Source organism: Coptis chinensis, chromosome 4, assembly GCF_015680905.1.
Source record: "Coptis chinensis isolate HL-2020 chromosome 4, ASM1568090v1, whole genome shotgun sequence".
Lineage (NCBI taxonomy): Eukaryota > Viridiplantae > Streptophyta > Magnoliopsida > Ranunculales > Ranunculaceae > Coptis > Coptis chinensis.
The window spans coordinates 90,970,302-90,989,364 of record NC_141459.1 but is presented as its reverse complement, the minus strand read 5'-3'; positions in this window follow the sequence as shown (position 1 = coordinate 90,989,364).

Here is a 19,063-nt window from a genome sequence, read left to right as displayed (position 1 = left end):
TGTGTCAAGAGTTGTTCTTGAACAACAGGTGTGTATTTTAATTTTATATATTAGCAGTAGTGTTTAACTTTAGTAGTTAATACGTACATTTTTATTTTTATTTTTTTAATTTTAGTTTCATTTTGCGTACATCAGAGATGTGTTATGTATCGGGTTCGAAGCACTCCACGTGCGCTTAAGGCGTGGTGGGATGATATTAAAAAAGTCGGTGCACTTGATCATATTAGAGATGTAATTCTAGCGACTCCCTTCGGTCATCTAGTTGACATACCTTACAATAAGACTGACATTCAGGGAGTTATCAAGGGTTTAGTTGAGAGATGGTGGGATAGTACACATACTTTTCACTTTCCTCATGGAGAGTTGGGCTTCACTCCACTAGATTATTTTTGTATGATATCTGGTTCGAGTATAGGATTAGGTCATCCGTTGAGATAGATGTAGTAGTGAATTCCAGAGTTGTGCCCAAATGATGACTTTCTTCCCTTGTCTGACCGAGGAGTCATATAACAGTACTGGTGTTAGCATTTCTGGCATCAAGGTTGCATACATTACGCCATTGACTAATGATGATGGGTTGCAGTTTTTAATAAATTATTTGTTGTTTCATTCTGATGATGGTCAAGCACATGTCGATGAGTATGTTAGAGCTTTTTATATGTATTTGATGGGTTTATTGTTTCTTCCTTTTGGCCATTCCACGATTAACTTGGGGTATCTAGCCAATTTTGAACACTTGCATGAGTTGGGCGGTATTGATTTTGATAGAGCTATATACTGTAATTTGTTGCGTTATTTAGATAGAGTTTCTCTGCAGATTGGTGCTGTCACTAGTCTCCAGCTTGGAGGGTTTGTCATGCTCTTAGAGGTATGGTTTTATGAGTATTTCCGTGCTGCAAATCCTATCCTCACAGAGTACACCAATGAGAGGCCTAGGCTCAGGGCTTGGCACGGACCTCGCCGAGCTCGTCTGACTAGTGAGATCAGTCATAACATAACTTTTGTCCGAACCCAGATCGAGCTTAACACATAGGCTTCTATTGTTTGGAGGCCTTGGCGGACATCTGTGCACATCGATGCGAATGACTGTAGATATGCATTGTTCATTTCTCATAGGAGAATGGTATTTACTTGCGGGAGTGATATGGAGTGGTATTTAAGGGATAGATGTTACAGGCAGCTCACACTATGCTTTGGTATCCCCCCTGATCCGCCTGTCCATGTATCAGAGGCTAAGGACATGACCTTACATAAAGTCATCGAAAGAAACGTTGATTGGAGTTGGCCAGTAGCTTCTGACCTAGTTACATTGCAGACCTATGAGTAGTATTACTGTTATTGGTTTAAGGTATCAATTGGTCATTTGCTCCCAGCTGTGGGTCGTACAGGCAACACTTATATGGTTAACAAAATGGGTGTCAGATGTGAATATCAGATTGGCCAGTCGTCACAGCCGATGTTTTAGCAGGGACCTGTACACATATTTGTTCCAGTGCCATATCCCCCTCAGTCAGAGTGGCCTTGGGTTTTCAGTTTGAGTGATCCGAGTGGCCAGACAATTTACCATCCCATTCCTTCTATTGATGACACTCGCGTCATATAATTAGAGCATGACATTGGACATCTACCTCTGGTAATTATTTCAGGATGAGCTGCCCAAGAGATATGAGATAAGCATTCGTGTAAATGATGGCATGCGCTCCTCAGTATTTGTAAAGGTTTGGTGTTCTAGAGGTGAACGATCTAAGGTTCTGGTTGATAGGGAATGACTGCACTCTTCTTGGGATAAGAGTTGCCTACGTATTAAGTTTCTTGGGGTAAACTTGAATCGAGCCTTACGTAGTTCATCTCTCTACTTATAGATGTTTGAGCTGACTTTCCTTATTTGCTCCAGGCTGTTATGAAGTGTAGATCCACTTTGTGTGCTATCTTGGTGATTCGCCATTACTTTGATGTTATAAAGTAAATGTCTCCTTGATTGTTGCATTGACTGAGCTCCAAGATTGCGTTAGTTGATTTGCTTCCATAAATGGCTGTAACTGTTGCTTAGGATGACCTGGGTTTGGGTCGTTGGTACGTTCTAGTGGATTGGTATGAGCTGATGGAGTACGACTTGGTGTGTGGACACGTGTACTATAGTGCAGAATGGAGGGTACTTACACAACCCCCTTTATTTGATCCGTTCTTTGGACAGCGTGATGTGAAAAAGGAAGGGTAACATAAAGTTTTTAAAACACTTTTCGGACAGTTGGTAGGTTTAATTGGCTTTTGAAAAATGTGCGGAACTGTTGGGCTAGATTCGTGGGCCCGAAATCATGGCGGTTTGTGGGCGAGTGATAAGAGCCCAAAACTGTAGTTTTAACCCCTTAATAATCATACTGTTAGACCAATTATGTGAATAATAAGTAAGAGTTAACACCGACACGCGTTTTATGCATTTCAGCTTCAAAGTCCATTATGTGCGCAAATGTGCCACTTTTTAGCGAGATAAATGAGCAAAAGTCGCCAGAACTTCCGAATGCCATATCTTTGGACTCAGACCTCGGATTGAGGCCTACCTTATGTCAAAACGACCGGCTCGGAAAGAGCTTTGCAATGGTCCAAGCCTTGACCCAATCAGAGGAGCAGAAGTGGACGAAAAGTCTGTGGAAGTCAACTGCAGCTGAAGAGGCCTTTTGGATCGAAAGACCGGGTTTTGGGCCCGATTCTTCCGCCCAAAACATGGCTCCAAGCCCATGCACGATTTTTGATCTGAATGTATAAGAACAAAAGCTTAGTTCATTGTTAATGGTAGATAGTTAGGTTAGAAAATAAATTAGATTAGTTAGCCTCCATTAAACCTTAATTCTAGATCTAGTTTTCATTAGATTAATTAAGTTTAATTTCATTTCAATTCTTGTTTTAGATTAAACTCTCAAATTAGTGTTCTTGATTGATTAGATAATAAAATAGTTATTACAATCAATTTCGATTTATAGATCTAAATTCCATTATTGTTTGTTATCATTTCATAGTTATTAATTAGATTTCGATTATTGTTTAGTGAAATCGCATAAAGTTAGAATCTTTTCATTATGTTTAGTTTAGATTTAATGGAATTGTTAGTTTGATGAATCAAGGCTAAATCCTCCATTAGAGGGGTTGATGAAGCCTTGATGAAAACTTAGTGGTTAGTATAGAATTGGTTGTAGAATCTATTCCACTCTAGAAAGTCGTGTTTCTCGCCATGAGAATGGGTGGACGACTTCACATGCTAGTTAGTACTTGTAGAAAATGCCATGAACACTAGGATTAGAACTCGAATTTCTTGCCGAAGAAGAACGTGAGAATCGAGATACAAGAATCTATACTAGGTTATTAAGTTGGATTCGAGGTGGATTCAATTCCCCTAATCCTTTATCTAGATTCAAAACAAGCATATTTCCATAGTATTCGTAGTTAAATTCAACGTAGACTCATTTTAGTTTCATCGAGTATAACACCCTTCGTAAAGCTCATCGACTTAAGAGCTTACTAGTTAGACTTAGAAAACAATCCATGCTAGGAACTAGGAGTGGAACGAACTTCGCATCCATTTAGTGCAATTCGCATTGAGAGTAGAAGCTTTGATAATTGAGACACGTAAAAGTTTAAGTTTAGTTTACTTACGCTTTGGATTCATAGTTCATTTCAGTAAAACTACTCATTTTACAGCTTATCAAAATGGCGCCATCTTAGTTGTACTTTAGCATTGTTTTCTTTGTAGAAGTAGTCATTTTAAGTCCCATTAAACCCACCCACCCTTGTTTGATTCATACCGTGGTTATTCATTTCAAAATTCGAAAATTCCGGAAAAAATACACGGAAATACTAGCCAAAGAAAGCGCCCACCGCTTATGTTACCGAATTTCATCAATACATCGAATACTACGCTTCAAAGAGCGCTGACCAGCTAAGTTACTCGTAATTTTCTTCTACCACAGAAGCCACGCTTCAAGAGAGAGCGCGACCAGCTTAAGTTACTTGAACTTCGAATTTACACGAAGCCACGCCACAAAGATAAGAGCGCCAGCGCCTTTTTAGCTGAAATTTCCGGATTTCCACAGTTTTGATTCAACTTCGAGTTGTCAAGTTTTTCAGTGTTCTAATCTCTTATATACCTCAACACGCGTAAACAAGACGCTATTCAAACGCGTAGCAAGGAGGCATTCAGTATTCCTTCTTCCACTCCCCTTCAGTCGGAGGAGTTTTAATTCTAGTATAATCGCTTGTTTTTCGAGAAATAAATACAACACGCCTATCTAGAATTTCTCGCACACTACACCGATATTATGGTCGGGAAAGAGAGACTCCTCTCCTCGACTTTTATAAAGCTTTGAGCGATAGCCCTAAATCTTGCATCGTTCTAGCGGATCTAACGGGGATTTTCGAATTCCCCAAACATATTTAATTGTTACCCGCTTTCCATGGTCTAGACCATGAAAACCTTACCAACACATGTGGATTGAACAAGTCCTTACAACATTCCATCATCCTACCGCTGGTACCTTTAACAGATTAAACCGAGGGTATTTCCCTTCACCTTAGTTGATAAGGCGGCGCCTTGGTTAACCGCCTGCGCTTAATTCTGGGGACTCGTGGGCCAAACTTGTTCAAATTGTTTATGGAACATTTTTACCCACCCCTAAAGACGGATGAAATGCTTTCCAAGATTCATTTTTTCCGACAAAATCCTCATGAATCATTTTCTGAGGCTTGGAATCGTTTCACCGATCTGCTTATAGAGTGTCCACACCATAACCTAGCAAAAGACACGCTAGTTCGTGCCTTTTTCAAAGGACTTCAACATCACCATAAAGAAGTCCTTGACATAATGAATGGGGGTAGTTTCCTAAGTAAAGGAGCCTCAGAGGCTTACAAATTTTTAGAAGATCAAACTAAACGTAATAACAATTGGGGGGGTAGTCATGATATCCCCGCCTCTAGTTCTTTCTTCAACAGCTTAAGGCCGCCGGTATGTTTGAGATAAAACCCGATCTAGAACTTAAAAATTTAATCGAATCTCTAACTAAAAAGGTTGAGGCCATTTCGGTACAACAAAAGCCTATCCCCGTCATGAATGTAAATTCAAATCCATGTAGTTTCGGTTGAGTCCCCGAAAGATCCCGACTCCCAATCGTCCTATAGCCTATGAACATTCTTGTTCAATTAATAGTGAACCTAACGCCTTTTGAGACAAAATCCCAACTTCGTTGGAGAAATAACCAACAAGTCACACCTCCGTGGTACAATAATCAATATGTTAGGCCACCACACGCTTACAAACCAAGCTACACCAGACAAGGATTGTGGTCGGGTAATTATAATAATTATAACAACCAAAGCACAACCTCGACAAGGTCAAGCACAAGGTCAATATAATTATAATAATTATAATGCTAATAGAGGTATCGTTCCTGAAATAATAACTATCACAATCCCCATAAATAACCAACAAGTCACACCACCCATGACCACTACACCCACACAACCCGATCGCCTTGACACCTTCATACAAGTGAGCCAACAACTTTTCCAAACCATGGCTCAATCTAACCAACACATTCTACAACTGCTAATAATTTAAACCAACAGTTAGCCCAAGAGAAAGCCCAACCCAAAGGTGTGTTTCCAGTCAAGCGATACCTAATCCTAAAACAAAGAACACAAATTTTGAGATAAACGGTAATACTAGTAATGAAACTACAACCGTGGGTGAAGCTAAATGCCATCACCACTCCCGCTCGAAGAGTGGTTGATAACAAAGTAACTATGCCTATAGTTACCCCACCAAGATTCTACAACGGATATCGAACTAGATACCAAATAGAAACCAAGAGCCTACCACCGTAGTAGAGGTACCAGCTTAAACCCACAACCTAAGAAACAAAAGCCAAGGTTAAACATCCTGTTGATCCATATGCTAATTATAGAGAGAAAACACCGCTTTCCCCAAAAATTAGCCATGTTAACTAGGGATACAAATTATGAGGAGATTAGAACGCTTTCAAAAATCTAACTATAAACCTTCCCTTTCTCGGCTATTAAAAAGCTACCACACCATGCTAAGTTTCTTAAGGAGTTGTGCACTACTAGGCGAAGACCAACATACCTAAAGACGCTTTTAACGGAACAATTCCCAACTTTATCCTAAAAATAATGGAATTGTTAAGTACAAGGACCCGGGTCGCCCCATCGTACAATGCACCTTAGAGATTCTCACACGACGACATCGCTTACTAGACCTCGGGGCTAGTGTTAACTTACTCCCCGCTTTTATTTGTATAAACAAATAGGTTCAGAGGAGATGCAACCTACTAAAATGACATTGCAATTAGTCGATCGGTCTATTAAGTATCCTAAGGGTGTGGTTGAAAACGTGCTAGTTAAAGTCCCAAATTTTTACTACCCAAATTACTTCGTTGTCCTAGACACGTAACTCACTAACGACTCTGTACCTATCATTTTAGGGCGCCCTTCTTGGCTACATCGCCAACGCTCATAAACCGCCGCGATGGTTCGATGTCCTTGTCCTTTGGCCATCTTTCTCATTGAGGTAAATGTTTTCAAAACTAGGACACAAGATCCCTGATTCATCTACAAATGGAGAGGTTAGCATGATCGGTGAGCTTAGCTCAAGATTACTTCAAAACATGTTTCCGTGAGAAACAGATTAACAAATTCCTTTCCTTCGAAATTCGACTTTAACAATGACTCCCCGGTAGTAGACTAAAATCGAAGAAGAATTCCGCGAACTCTTTTGCACCGCTTTTTACCACTTCACGAGTCCCCCTTGCCAACAACCATTCATCCCTTTGATGCTATGACGGAAGATGAATTTTTCAATCTCTATCCCAAAAGATCCTTTTGACCCAACTATTGAGGAATGTCTTGCACATATCAAGATTTCTCATGATATGGACTTGAGAGCTCTAGCCGAGAATCATTCACCTTCCCTCACCAATATTCCCCACCTCCACCTTTTCAAAGGAACCTCGAGTTTGCACTCGATCCTTTAGTTTCTCCCCAGGGCTTCATGATTTTTAAATCCACCTAGTAAACAAATACTTTCCAAGGATAAACCACTTGACACTTTCATTTTCAGACTTGAGACAAATCCCCCAACTACACCATGAATGAGTTTTGTGCTAAACCCACATCCTCGCTTTTTCCATGCTTTTTCTCTAAAACTTATCCCAATCCACCATATCTTCCACAACCATTCACTTTTCCACATTTATTCACTAGGACACCCTCTCGCTCAAAGATGAAACCTAAGGTGTATGCTCTAATATGTTATAGGTCTATCCGGCTTCGCTTTCATTCCACTAGGTCAGGTCCTAGGAAATCTTGGTGCTTGATTGTGTTTGGATATGTTTGCTGTGATATTTATTTATGGAATGATCCACAACTATTTCGGTTGTTGATATATGATAAACCCATATTCATACATATATTTAGATAAAGTCTCGAAAGTATCCGACTATAAACGACTCAATTTTTGTGTTTGGTGCACTTCCTTTCATTTCAATATATTATTGAGTGCACCATTCAGGTAACCGGCCCTCCCTATGGAGTGTGTGGCTGTAAGTACCGGATCCTAAGTCCACGCTTCACATAATTCACGCTTTCCACTCTTGCATGTTTTCTCGGTTTTGAGTCATGTTTCTATGGTGTGAATTATGTCTTTATCGCTTATTGTTTTCCTTTATATTAAACCTAATTCATAAAAAGTAAAAAAGTTTAAAGAAATATAAAAATAGTAATCTAGCAAGTCTCGAATCGACTTTAAAAGACCCGACGTTTTAAAACAAATTTTACAAACCCGTTTTCAAAAATTTGTTTGGGGGGGGTGTTTGGTTTTTCCATTCTTGATCACTCAAATTCCTATTCTTACCCCCCCCCCCTCGCCCCCTTGAAGAGTAGCTAGATTTCTACTTGTTTGTTGTTTTGATGTTGTCTCTTATTATTTTTAGTAGATAGGATGTTACGTTGTTAAATTCCGTGAGTTAATTTTGACTTTTGTAGTGAAATGTTGTTTGAATGACAATATGAATATAATGTCGTTATTTTTTATCATTGCGTGATTAGTTAATGTTGATCCCACCTTCCCAAACTGTTTGGGGGTGGTGTTATCTATTCCAAAGATGATTTTATATAAAATTCATTCATTCTACACTCACAACCCACACTACACCTAATTTCCATCACTCACCTTTCACTCCCACGCTTCGCCTCATTTTTCAATTTTCAGCAACTCCGAAGCATTCTTCAAGGCTTCTACAGAGCGCACTCGCTCTCAGATATTTTTGTCTGAATTTTGCTCGAAGGCCACACAAAGCCGAAGGCGACCCGCCCTCATCTATCGACCTCCAAGCGCTACAAGTTGAAGAGCGACCAGCTAAAACACTGAATTCTAAAATTTCAGAGCTTACTCGCCTTCTATAATGAAAGGCCCTCCGTGGACCGAAAAAATTCCAGTTTTCTTTTCTGGTAGTTTCCAGATCATTCATAGCTATTCCAGAGCGTAATTTTGAGATGACATCTCCTATAATAATACCGAAACAGTCTTTCAAAGATTTGTTCCAAAGCACTACTTATGGTGCTTGGTTTCGCGAGGTGATCACACACGTAGGCTAGGAACCGCTTATGGGTCTTGCTAGCAATTGTTCTTGGACTTGCCATGCCCGGCTGAAATACAAGACCCATGATGCTATTGGGTAGATAATATGCATGTCCTGGAGTGGAGGTAAGTTTTAGTTTCATAGTAGTGTCCGCTTATGTCCCAAGCAATTTCATTCTGTTAACCCCATAATGGGTGGAACTCTTATAGAGTTGCGTAAATTTTTTATTTCCTATATTAGTACGTTCTAACCTTGTTTTACAGATGTTCCTGAATTTCACGCGCTTCAATGGTATTTTTCCTACCCTCTTATTTAAATGCTTTGAGGACAAAGCATGCTTTTTGTTTGGGGGCATAGAAACACGGTAATTAAGACATCCGCTAGGATATAAATATATAATATGCATTTGTTTTCTAGTTAAAATTTCAAAAATTTAAAAATATAAATAAATAAGTTTATGCTATACACTTAGGAATATTGGTATTGTTTTATTTCTCCATGCTCTTAACAATCTAGAAGTCTCACATAGTTGTTGCATCGTAATAATTGTTAGAAACTTAGGTTAATAATGTAGGTAATAATCTTTGCATCTATCTATAAATATATTACATGAGTATCTATGATTGTTAGCAAGAAGTTTCTCAAATCTAGGCTAGAGTACTTATTCTACAAATCCCTGTGAGAATATAGCCTAAAAGCCTTATATGAGCTAAAACATTTGAGAAATGACACAAGGGAGAAAGTAAAATCCGATAGAGAAATCACACGCCCACTTGCTTGATCACTAAACCATATCCTAAGTGAGAATTTAGGCGCTCTTTGGATCGATATAGCCAGAAATTCAACCCTATGAATTATTTTCCGCTAGTCGCCACTCGAGCCTCTTCTTTAGCCTTCCATACACCACAATTCCTTTACCCCGTTACAAAAACAAAACAAAAAAAAAAAAAAAAGAATAAATCAACCTACCCAATTTAGAATAAGTCCGAGAATAGAATGAGTGAAGAAAAGAAGAAGAGAAAACCTGTGTAAACAAAAAATTGTTAGTTGCTTTCCTAAAATAAAGAAAAGAAGTTTCCATCCAAAGAAAAGAAAAATAGAAATAAAATAAAAACTCCAAAAAATAGAATAAAAGGGAGTCAAAAGCCAAGAAAAAGAAAAAAAAAAAAATGGCTAAGGATGGAAACAAAGTGTAGAAGCAAAAAGAAAATAACAAGGTTTTCTAAGTTACATAATAATGAAGACTCTATTATCTCGACTTGTCCTTTTGAATATCCATTTCCTTCCTTCTTAAACCATCTCCTAATCCCCGTAACACCTAATAAAAAGACCTCTAGCTCAATTAGGAATAGGTTAGTGTGATAGTAAGTGGCGATGTGTTTGATCGACCCTCGCTTCCTTTTGTCATTGAGATTGTAAGGTAAAGTGTGCCCACGCATTAATCGGAGTAAATAAACTTGAGTGGAAAAAAATCGAGTGTTGTTTCTTGACTATTATTGTGAGAACCTACTTAAGGACGCTTATTCCGAAGTTCTCGAAACAAACCTCGCTAAACATTTGATAGTACTACTCATTGTATATATGTTTATTTTAGATGATTGATTATTATGCATATATTAACTTAAGGTTTTGACTGGTTATTCTTATGTAATTTCTAGAGAGATGTATAGATAGTTGAGCATGAATAAGGAAACAATAGTTTTATTTTCTTAGTCGTTGAAGATAGATGAAGTTTGTGAGTACCTTCATCGAAAACTCTCACGAGGCTATATAACTCGTCCACTAGGGAATTCCTAGTGGTTTAAGGCCTTGTTGCATATGGTCAATGCAATCGCACTCAAATAAACGAGATTAGGTAGAACTCCATTTTGGTCACTTATTCTAATTTTCATCTTTGCTTGAGGACAAGCAAAAAAATCGTTTGGGGAGTGGTTTGATAAGAGCCCAAAACTGTAGTTTTAACCCCTTAATAATCATACGGTTAGACCAATTATGTGAATAATAAGTAAGAGTTAACACCGATTACGCGTTTTTATGCATTTCAGGCTTCAAAGTCCATTATGTGCGAAATGTGCCACTTTAGCGAGATAAAGGAGCAAAAGTCACAGAACTTCGAATGCCATATCTTTGGACTCGCACCTCGATTGAGGCCTACCTTATGTCAAAACGACCGGCTCGGAAAGAGCTTTGCAATGGTCCAAGCCTTGACCCAATCAGAGGAGCAGAAGTGGACGAAAAGTCTGTGGAAGTCAACTGCAGCTGAAGAGGCCTTTTGATCGAAGAATTGGGTTTTGGGCCCGATTCTTCGCCCAAAACATGGCTCCAAGCCCATGCACGATTTTTGATCTGAATGTATAAGAACAAAAGCTTAGTTCATTGTTAATGGTAGATAGTTAGGTTAGAAAATAAATTAGATTAGTTAGCCTCCATTAAACCTTAATTCTAGATCTAGTTTTCATTAGATTAATTAAGTTTAATTTCATTTCAATTCTTGTTTTAGATTAAACTCTCAAATTAGTGTTCTTGATTGATTAGATAATAAAATAGTTATTTTGTCAATTTCGATTTATAGATCTAAATTCCATTATTGTTTGTTATCATTTCATAGTTATTAATTAGATTTCGATTATTGTTTAGTGAAATCGCATAAAGTTAGAATCTTTTCATTATGTTTAGTTTAGATTTAATGGGAATTGTTAGTTTGATGAATCAAGGCTAAATCCTCCATTGAGGGGTTGATGAAGCCTTGATGAAAACTTAGTGGTTAGTATAGAATTGGTTGTAGAATCTATTCCACTCTAGAAAGTCGTGTTTAAGCCATGAGAATGGGTGGACGACTTCACATGCTAGTTAGTACTCGGTAGAAATGCCATGAACACTAGGGATTAGAACTCGAATTTCTTTTGCCGTAAGAACGTGAGAATCGAGATACAAGAATCTATACTAGGTTATTAAGTTGGATTCGAGGTGGATTCAATTCCCCTCTAATCCTTTATCTAGATTCAAAACAAGCATATTTCCATAGTATTCGTAGTTAAATTCAACGTAGACTCATTTTAGTTTCATCGTAGTATAACACCGCTTCAAAGCTCTCATTGACTTAAGAGCTTACTAGTTAGACTTAGAAAACAATCCATGCTAGGGAACTAGGAGTGGAACGAACTTCGTACTCCATTTAGTGCAATTCGCATTGAGAGTAGAAGCTTTGATAATTGAGACACGTAAAAGTTTAAGTTTAGTTTACTTACGTTTGGATTCATAGTTCATTTCGTAGGTAAACTACTCATTTTTACAGTTATCAGCGAGTCATGATTGTGTTGCGTTGGAAGATGAAACGATTTGTATTTTCTTGTGGTTTTTGGCAGCTAAGGGGTTTTGGCATGTTGAGGTCTTCACTTCTTCATTTTACAAATCTAGGAAAAGCAGAGCGAAAGAAAGAAAGAAAGAAAAGAAAAAAAAACTTTTCCAATCTTTGGTATCAGGTGCGTCTTTTGATCTTGCAAAGTTTGATCTTTTATTACTTTTAAACTCGTAATGTCTGCTACCAGTGATAGTTTGAGTGGGGAAGTTGAGGTTGATCAGTGGAGATGATGTTGAAGTTAGAGTTCGTAGTGGAGATGGGGCTTCATTGTCTTCTTCAGTGGAGACGATGGCTGAAGAGTTGGGGCTTAGGTTGCTTTATGCTGATCTGAAGGAGGAGTTTGGTTGGGTAGATGCCGACATGACCATCTACGACCTGAGTGGAGAGAGGAGGTTGTATAACAGTGATTATGTACCTCGGGATGGGGGTGTCGTGGTTTGTTATGGTCAGTTGAAGGTTGGGATGAGGTTGCCATTTTCTCGTCTTACTGTGGAGTTTTTGAATTTTTGTGGAAAACCACCTTGTCAGTTCGTAGGGAATAGTTAGAGGGTTTTCCATGTGTTGGATTTGTTGAATGAGAGGGGCTATAACATCTGTTTAGCAGATGTGTTGGAGCAGTTCTCTATGAAGAGGTCATCTGCATTGAACTTTAGTTTGCAGGTCGTGAATGGGAAGTCTACTATGATTGTGGGGGTGAGTAAGGAGGAATGGGGGCATAGGCCGTTATTGGTTATGGGTGATTACTGCCCCCCATAGTCGGGCGTTTGATAATTGTAGTGTGAAGACTGATGGTAGGTCGTTTATTTGATGTAGGTCATTTTGTGTTGTATGTCGTAGGTCGTTTGTTTTTGCCATAAGTTTGATATGATGAAGTTTTGATAGTGTTGTTTTGTTTTTGCAGAGGTTGCCATTCGTGGGTGTACTAGTACTGACGCTATCGAAAGGTTTGCTTGTTTGAGTTGGGAAGAGAAACAAGCTTTGTTGGGGGAGGTTGCCATTCGTGGGCGTACTAGTTCTGACACTATAGAAAGGTTTGCTTGTTTGAGTTGGGAAGAGAAACAAGCTTTGTTGGGGGAGGTTGCTCACTATTTTAAGAGGTGTGGAGGGGGGGGGGGGGGAATTAACAAGAAGAAAGCTGAGCAAAAGAAGAGGGCTTGAAAGCTTGTTTTGACATCTTTGAATCTAGCTCGGATAAGAAGATGGAAGATGGAGAGGGAGAGCCAAAGGAAGGCACCTATTTCTGGAGGGAGAATGGCTAGAGGGGCTACTGATAGCTGTTCTGCTTTAGTGAGGACATCTGGAGGAGCTGCAGAAAGCCGTTCTACATCCAAATGCTCTGAAGTGGGTGATGGTGAACTTTCTACATCTAAACACTCTGAAGTGGGTGATGGTGAACGTTATGCATCCAAACACTCTAAATATGATGATGGTGAACGTTCTGGTCACGGTGGTGGGAGTGTTGGTGGTAGTGGTGATGCTCCCACTCAGTTCCGGAGGCCTAATTTGAAAAGGCGCTCTGAAGTGGTTGAGACAGAGGGGTCGAAGAAGTCCAGAACTTAGTCTGAGGAACGACCTAGTACTGGTGGAGGACGTTCTTCTGCAGGTCGGGCTCCATTGAAGAGGATGGATTTGAAGGAACTTGCTATTGATGTTGGAGTTGTTGATACCCAGGGCATGAAGAAGGCTAGTGAGAATGAGCCAGTTGCCTAGAAGTTGAAGGGGTCGGGGAGTACGGCCCTAAGTGACAAGAGTGTTGATGACGTTCTGGATAGGCTTGTCACCTATGAGGACCCAGTGAGTGGGTTGAAGAAGTTTGTGAAGAATGGGGACTGTAGTTTCAAGAACTATTTAGTTGCTGGAGGTTTGCTGGAGAGCGTTGCCCTGGATAGAGATAGGCACCAGTTGGAGACTGGGAAGGACTTGGGGGTGAATATCAGAGATATGGATCGCTCCCTGTGCTTTGTAAGTGCCTTTCTGACTTGAGCATTGTTTTGTTCTTCAATTTTACTGCTTTGTGATTTACTTTGTTTGTTGTCAGGTCCTGGCTATGTATAGGAAGCTGAAAGAGATGACCCTTATCTCCTACCTATACAAGGAGTTGGATGCTACCAAGGAGGCCTATGACAAGTTGCTCGCTGTTCAGGAGGTGGAACGAGTTGAAGTGTCTGGGCTGAGGTTGCAGGTCGCTGACCTTGCTGGGAAGGTGGCTTTGCTGCAACCATCTCTTGATGCTTCAAAGGTGGAGGTGCAGAACTGGATTGGTGAGTGCAAGAATGCGCAGGTCTTTGCTGAAAGGGTTCAGATGGAATATAACGACCTGGTCAACTTGGTAGAAAGTGGTGATACTTACGTTCTGGTGGATGATTTCCTAGAGCTAGAATGTAAGTATAAAACCCTGAAGAGGTCGGTTGAAAGTGGGGCTGCAATAGTAGATGTGGATAGTGTTGTTGCAGATGCTAATAGACGACCTGATCTACCATCCGACCTTGATGCTGCTCCAGCCATTCAGCCAACTGAAGAGGTCTCCACAGAAGTTGTGAATATGAGTGGGGATTAAGTTGGGGACCCTGTTGGTGAAGAGGGTGGCCCACTAGAGCCTTTGAATGTGGAGAATCTTCCCCATGTCCTTTGATTATGCCTTCTCTCTTGTTGTTATTGATGTGTTTGAATGATGGATGAAATGTTTGAACAATATTTTCTTTCTTGCTGTAGTTGATACTGATACTGATGTTGATGGCTTTTGATTTTTGATGGGGGTACTGAGGTCATTTTTTTAGGATAACCTGGGGGTCTCTAGTATCTAACCAAATTTTGTAACAAGTAAAATATTTAAATTACTTACTTGTTTTGCTTTGATATTGTCTTTGAATATTTGAAGAATGTGATTGCTTTTATTGCTTTTTGATTTGTTGAATGACGACCTGTGCTGTATAGCGTCGGTGTTGACGACCTGGTGAACTGTGGTAGATCATCTAATGTTCGAAGGTCGTGATTGTTTGGTTTACAACCTGCTAATTAGATGAGCGTAGTTGTCATCTAGGTCTCCTCGTGTGTGTTTGATTGGGTCGTTCCTTTTGGGGGAACTCCTATTGACTGATAACTAGGCTTTGAGTGGTAGTTATAGTTGAGCCAAGCTTAACCTTGTTCAAAGGCCTTAAGTTGACTTTGGGTCCTTTTGGGGGTCCCAAATGTTTGTATTTGACTGATAATTGGGTGAAATTTATAGTTAAATCATGCATAACCCTGACGTTGGTGTTAAGTTGATTTATGGTCTTTTTGGGGGACCTTGGGTTAGATTTGACAAGGACCAAAATATCGATATCGGTTAATATATCGGTGTGCCCAAAAACCGATATATATATATCGGATATATCAGATATATCTATTTTTTTTGTGACCAGTCCAAACTAAGGGTGGGAATTTGGCCCTAACGACCCTAACCCGGCCTTGACCGACCCGACCCTAAGCCCTATAAAGCCCTCACAACTAAAGCCCTCATAGAGTTTAGGGTAGGGCCGACCCGCCCTAATGCCTTCTAAGGCAGGGTCAGGGCTAAGGTTCTGAAACATAGGCCCGACCCTAACCAAGCCCTAGTTATAATTTTACTATAAAATACACAATTAAAACTATCCAACTCCTTGTTACATATTTTCAATTAAAATAACACTGTCCTTTGTAATTTATCACTTACCGTATGGGTACTTCTAATAACTTGTCTTATATCATAAAAACTTGTAAACCTAATTGTTTCTATCTCACAACTCACGTACACAACTCCCCGTCTAACCTAGTCGCCAAGAACAATAATGAGCACTGGGCACTAGCCTAATCAAAAATAGGTTGACGTCAATAAAAACTCATTCCATACTCTTTTTTGTCTTTGTGTTCTTCAATGTTAAATATAATTTTAGTGAGATTTGAGTACAAGAAATAACGGATTTATGTCCGTGAAAGCTCATTCCAAAATGTGTCTTGTGCATTTTAACTGTAATTTTGAAATATAAATATGAGTCTCTATGTACTTCAGTTTATTAGATTGTGGATATGCATTTTAAATTGTTGGACTTATCAAGAATTATTACTAGATTGGTTGTTATTCAAATTTCAAAGTGGTGGGACTTTGAGTTTGCAAATCTTTGAAATTTTTTTGTAATATAAATGAGTTTTTTAACCGATCGCAAGAAAAGAAGAAAATATATAGGCCCGGCCCTAAACTGTTAAAGAGGGCTTAGGATAGGGTCAGGGCTTGAAATTTAGACTTATGACCCGGCCTGACCCGACCCTATGGGGACTAATAACTGAAAGGCTTTAAATGTTTAGGGCCGGGCTAGCCTGGCCCATTGCCCACCCCTAGTCCAAACTATTTAAAATATCGAAAATATATTAGAAATATCGGATTTATATTAAAAAATGGTCAAAAAGTCAAACGATATATATCGTATATATCGATTATCTCGGCGATATAAAGTTTTATATCAGAAATTCCAATATATATCGGGAAAAAAAGGGTTCTATATTCGGTGGATATATATCGGAAATATCGATATCGGTGTACCAAAATACCGATATATATCAGCGATATATCGGATATATCGGCAATATTTTGGTCCATGAGATTTGATTGGTACTTAACCACTGCATGGTATGTGATCTTTACACTTTGAAGTCTTTAGATTTAATGCTTCTATTGTCCGTTTGGTATAAATACAAGTTCATACTCATGTGTTTTCGTTCGTTCGTTTAGCTAGAGTAGGGATTCGAACCAACCTAAATACTAGGACAACCGACAACTTTTATTACTCTAAGTTAGGAAACATAGTGAGTAAGTTTCTTATTTTACTTTATGACAAACATGGTTGGTTATACTAAACTACTTAGTTTCCTTCTAGATTTTTATGGTTACTTAACATGCAAACTACAATAAAATGAAAATCGATTTATAAAAGTGTGGAGAGAGTAAATCCACTCATGTTTTGAAACACCCTTATTGCCTGACTCTAGTTATTGCATATTAATCTTCCTTAAAATTCCTAGACAAATTTTAAATCAGATTATATTGTGATCCCTAACAACATAACTCATCTATAAGATTATGTTGCTAGCATGAGAAACTAAAACAATGACTTATCTCTAAGTCATCACCTTAGTTCCTAACTAAACTCCACACCAACTACCATTTTGGGGTAGGATGTAGAGTCTAGCTTATGGTTTTAAACAACTAGTATAATTAAATAAAAAGGGTTATTCCTCACATGAGCATCATTAACCCTCTACAAAAGGAGAGTCTAGCTCATGATCCTTGGAATTAAAATGAAAGTTACAAAATATATATGTAAATGAGAGAGAGAAAGAAGAAATGAATAGCAAACAACCTAATTACCTAAGGAAAACAAAAGTTTTTTTTTTATTTAGAACTAGAAGTGTTGTCCACCATTAAAGTGTTACAAGCTTTTCTCTAAAAACTAAGAACTAAAAAGTAAAGACAAGGAATATAAAAAAAAATAAAAGTCAAGGAAGTAAAAGCTAGCTAACTCCCAAAATCAGCCCCCCTTTACATAAGAGAGCATTTTTCTCTTCTCCTACGTGAAACACTCTCATCTCATTTATTTTTCTCTTATCCACAACTAACCCCCATTTGACACTTTTCATTTTTTTAGATAATCATCACCTAAATCCAACCAACTCATTAACTTCATACAAGGTGTCAAATTTGCACCAATTATTTACACCTTTGTCTTGACTTTCATGATGACTCATCAAATCTTGTGGGCCCGCCTAGTGGGTCCATGTGCAGTGTCCAATGGCAGTTTGGTCTTTTGGCATTTTTACAACTTCCCTCCTATGCGTAGAGTTCGTCGCACTGATCGTCGGGGCAGCTCACTCGTCGCATTCGGAGTCCTAGTTCAAGAGATATGAGCTTCAAAAGTTTGACGCTTCTGTGCACGTAATCCCATTTTTGACTGGATTTTGTACTGTTTGAGTCTTTGGGCTTTAGTCCGATTTTGTTGGGCTTCACGTGGGCTTAATCGGAAAGCTTCTGTATACTCCCTATTTCGTGCTTAAATGCTGGCTTTATCATTATTTTTACGTTAGTTGCTCCAACCTGCAAAAGCACGAAAATGCGATTATTTCTTGATTATTAAACACATAATTAACCAAATTGCTATGTCTCTATGGTGTATAATATCACAGTTTTGGATGCTTATCAGTAAGTGTAGTTGATTCGTTCTTAACTCCGTCTTTGGTGTACAACCTGACATTGTGATGTCCTAGGTCGGGTAGCGTAGTGTAAGATGCGTGATACTCATGTAATGCAAAGATGACATTTGTACTTGAAATGCTGATGAAATTTTATTCATGCTGACTGATACATCTGGAGAAAAATTTACTGATAAAATCGCTTGGGGAGAGCTGTATTCCAAGGTCGGAGAAGCATATCACCGAGCTGCATTTTGATCCAGTATGCTCCATTTCCAACGACTTTGTCAACAATATAGGGGCCTTCCCATGTTGGGTCTAGCTTGGCTGGAGCTAGTGTCTTTTTGAGGACTAGGTCGCCAGCTTGGAAAGATCTTGGGACGACCTTCTTGTTATAAGATCATTGGATTGTTTGGTGGTACCGAGCTAGGGATATTGCAGCTGTTTCCCTTCGTTCTTCTAGGAGATCCACCTCTTTTGCCAAGATGTTATCATTTTCTCTTGATTCGACGATGTCAGAATGTGTGGTTGTGATTGTAAGTTATGATGGTATAACTACTTCTGTTCCGAAGCAGAGTGTGAAAGGAGATTCATTGGTACTTCTTCTGGCTGTTGTTCTGTATGCCCATAGAATGTTCTCGAGTTGTTTTGGCCATTGGCTTTTCTTGCTCTCCAACTTTTTTTGGAGATTTTTCTTGATTGCTTTGTTGGTAGCTTCTTCTTGACTATTGCTTTGTGCATATCTAGGTGTAGAAAATGCTTGAATGATGCGCCATTTTTGTAAAAATGCCTTGACTTGTGAGCCAGCAAATTGAGTTCCGTTGTCCATGACAAGGGTGTGGGGTAGACCAAATCTTGTGAA